This window comes from Cricetulus griseus, chromosome 5 (assembly GCF_003668045.3).
Source record: "Cricetulus griseus strain 17A/GY chromosome 5, alternate assembly CriGri-PICRH-1.0, whole genome shotgun sequence".
NCBI lineage: Eukaryota > Metazoa > Chordata > Mammalia > Rodentia > Cricetidae > Cricetulus > Cricetulus griseus.
In genome coordinates, this window is record NC_048598.1 from 82378286 (window position 1) to 82382436 (window position 4151).

A 4151-nucleotide genomic window follows, 5' to 3' on the forward strand; every position below is an offset into this window, starting at 1 on the left:
TATAGCTTAGCCAGTTGCAATATGGTCTCAAAAAGAAAATGTAGAAATATAGGAAATAATTCTTATGGGACGTTCAGCACTATGGAGAAATTAGAACCATCCACTCAAACAGTGGCACCATTGATATTTTCTAAACAACAAGGAAATATTGCCACACAGGGGAAAGGAATTTCAATAGTCAAATTTGATAGGAAGAAGAAATGTCCCTCCTTGAAGATGAAATTTCAGTAGAGAGAGAGAAGTATTCCTACTTTTAATCCACTTTGAATGTGCTGGCTATCTGTAACATGAATAAAATCAAATTCTTAAAGAAATAAAATAAAATAAAAACTTAAATAAAAACTAAATTAGACAAAATATTGTCCCTCCCACTAAAATTGTCATCCTACATTCATTGACTATTAACATAAAAGAGCAAAGAGTTCTAGAAAAATATGGGTTTGAACTCACTGTTAACCAAAATGCTTATGCTGTAAAAATAAAATATTGTATTCATTGAGACATATAGTTATGCAAACATGGATGTGTACATCCAGTTTTCAAACTGTCATGTGAAATATACAGTGTTTTATATGTAAGATCTGCTTCCTTTTATATGATCTTTGGAAGGCAATATTTTGTTCTTTGTGTTTTTTATGATAAACATACTTACATGCTTAAATATTGTATATGCATCTCAGAACTATAAGACACAGTCATAATAAAATGCAATACAATACAAAGCAAATGCTAACAGCTACAGGACAGATGACATGAGGCTGGTAATAGATTTTCTGCCCCATGATAAAGATTACAGTTTTTCTGCCTGCCTCCCCCAATAATAGGTTCTCCACTGAAGCAGTAAGCCAGATCAAGCTGAATTGAAACAGTGTAAAAACAGGTTTATTTGAGCAAAACAACTCCCAGTCAGACTCTCCAGTTTCAGAGAACAAGACAGGAGAAGCTGCACACACAAAAGCAGGGAGAATTTATAGGTTGTTGGTGAGTGATAACTTGTCTACCACAAGCTGTGCTTGTCGCTAAGTATAGTCAAAGGCTGAATGTTTAGGTGGGGACTTGGGCACCAAGCAACTTCAGGGGAGAAAGCTAAAATAGCCATTAAGAATGGCTGTTTTGTGCCTTTCCTTTATTTGGAGACTGAGATGTTTTTATTTGGAGAGAGAGAAAAAAATAGGGCTTCCAAAATCATGTTGGGGGTGACTTGGAGGTTCCACCTGAAAATCTGATCCTGTAAAGAGTGCTTCAGATAGTTATGCTTAGTCATAAAAGTTCCTCTTTCCATCTGTAAATGTAAATTGTTCACATTGCAGGGGCTTTGGTTATTCTACAAATCTGTTTTGTCAGTCCTTTGATGAAAGATGGAGACATTGCTTGTTTCATCTTTGCTCATGGTCTACATTGTATACAACAATAGTCATATTTTCTGAGTGTGATGGATTATCATGGTTTATGTAGGCATTAAGAAGCTATGATTCTTCCACCTCAATTCTGAATATAGAGCACTTTGATTTCAAAAGAACACCCATTTTCATAGTCAATGTGGTGCGTTGGGACTTAGGAAAGGTTCTTGGCTGAGGTAGATAGCAGCTATTCCTTGAAGGATTTTAAAGGTTGTGCTGGGAGTCAGCCTCTTATCTAATTGCTAGTAAGCATTTGAAAAGGTTGAGTAATGAGTCTTTAAAAAGTATTACAAGCACTTTCTTGTGCAGTATATATACTAAGATTGGAATAATACAGAGAAAATTAGCATGGCCCATGTACAAGCATGACAAGCAAGTTCATGAAGCATTCCATATATTTCAACTTCTTAGAAGGATAACTGGTGTTCAGTCACAAAAAAAAACAACAACAAATAAAACATTTTATGGCTACTTATTGTGAAAGTCTAGATCAGTGGTCTGCAACCTTTGAGTCATGGCCCTCCCCCAGGGTCACGTATCGGGTATCTTTGATATCAGATATTTACTTTGTGATTCAAACAATAACAAAATTACATTCAGGAAGTAGGAATGAAATAATTTTGTTGCTGAGGTCATCTCAACATGAGGAAATGTATTAAAGTGTCCCAGCATTAGGAAGGTTTAGCACCACTTGTCTAGATCAACAGAACATGACTTGTTGGCCTCACCCTCCCTGGGGAGCAGAAATGGTTTGGGTCGGTAGGGTGTTAGTGGGGAGCAGGGAGGAGGGGAGGGAGAAGAAACTGGGATTGACATGTAAAACAATCTTGTTTCTAATTTACATAAAAATGGAGAAAAAAGAACATGACTTATTTTTCATAGATTACTTAATATTGTCTAATGTCACTTTATATTATACAGATATAAACACTGATATAACTAATTGATTTTCTTTTACTTCTTTTGATAAATCTACTCAAAATATTAATAACTAAACTTAACATAAAATAGAAATATGTATCACAGGTAGCAAATTTTTACACATTGATTTTGCTTTTAATTGTGTGTGCCCAAATATCCACATGAGCAGGAAATCTCCTTGAGAACACATTCTGCAACTGGGGCCATGCAGATCTGAGTCTACTGCACTGCTACCTGATGCCATGGTGATGACAGTGCCTGTGCTGCTGCAGAGAGTCAGCTCTGGGTTTGTGGCCCTACTGCAGCTGAGTTGAGTTGACTTCCAATACCACCAGGATGAATAAAGAAATTTTGGAGAGGTGGGTAAGATGGAGGAAAGAAGAGGTTTTTTTTTTTCCTTTTTGTTTGTTTGTTTTTGTCCTTTTGGTTACAATGGTTTTAAAAACATACATAGGCTTGGGAGAGAAAAGAAAAAGGATAAAATGTTTTAAAAAGAAATAGAGTAGCTTAGCGGTGGTGACACATACACCTTTTATCCCAGCACCTGGAAGGCAGAGGCAGGCAGATCTCTTTGATGTCAAGGTGAGCCTGGTCTACAAAGTGAATCCCATGACAGGCAAAGTACACAGAGAAACCCTATCTCAAAAATGAAAACATAAAAGTATAAGTAATAGAGTAATAAAACCATGTAAGGATGGAAAATACAGAGAGTCCGGATACTGTATGATATTGTGTTGTCTTTGAATTGTTAGTTGTTGAAGAAAAAGCAATAGCTGCTAAAATACATTTTATTATAATTGCTCTTTGATTAATCTAACTTATATATTTTGAAAATTCTTTGGCTTCAAAATTTAAGTCTAAGTACAGGTAACTTTGGAAAAGAAGTTCTGCTTTTGTTTTCACAGAAGTTGAAAGGCTGTGAATTCCTTCAAAACTAATATGGTTTGATCAAGTAAGGCCCACTGAATCAGTGCCCCAGGTGATCCACCACCCAAAACAGATAAACGGATGCAGCCTCAGACTACTACAGCCAGGATTTGGCCAGGTTTCTGGGTTTTTCTCAGGAACCCCTTGGGATTGACATCACTACTAAATAGCAGGAAGCAGTTTGAAGAGAATGATACCCAAATTCCCAAATACTTTTTATAAATATTTGTTTTCATTTATATGTGGTTGGTTATAAATGGTTAATGATCATAGCCAATCTCTTTCTGAAGGAAAAAAAAGGGAATATGATATAGAAATGAATACTTTGTGATGGTATGGATTTTGATTTGTTGATACAAATTTAAGGTCAATTTTGTTATAGGTATATTTCTCCTCTTGTTTACATACTGTGTTTATACAGTTCATTTTAAAATGTAATGTATAATTAAATACAGATTATAGATTGTCACCTATAACAGTCAAAACTTATAGTTATGTTAGTTAGATTTTCTAAATATATTTGAGATAGACTTCGAACCTTTCAAAGACCTACAGAATAGGGCATTTAAAATAGTTTATTGGGGTTTTAATGTCACAACTGCCCCTAGCAACATCAATTACTTCAGAGAGGAAGATGGCATCAAAGAAACTCATTATGGAGTTTGCCTTTGACATGGCAAGACTAGTCATTTAGGCAAGAAACAGCTTTTGCTTAGACTGTTTGACTGTATGATGTGCAAATTGGACATACAGGACCCACAGGAAAGTGTCTGTTGAATTTGCTGAAACAAGATAGGTCCATCCTTCAGGGTTCCTGCTTTATGGAAGAGTCTGCCAGACATTCTGCAGGACACAGAGAAAAATGACTGACAAATTGCCAATACAGATGTACAGTTTCAAATT

The 4151-nt window shown here is 35.7% G+C and overlaps 1 non-coding gene across 1 annotated transcript; it reads left to right on the forward strand.

Annotated features, from left to right (window-relative positions):
* Window positions 1-1697: 1697 nt before the first annotated feature.
* Window positions 1698-1800, forward strand: LOC113835980. Its single transcript, XR_003485882.1, has one exon. It is a non-coding gene; the product is annotated as a U6 spliceosomal RNA (small nuclear RNA).
* The last annotated feature ends 2351 nt before the right edge of the window (window positions 1801-4151 follow it).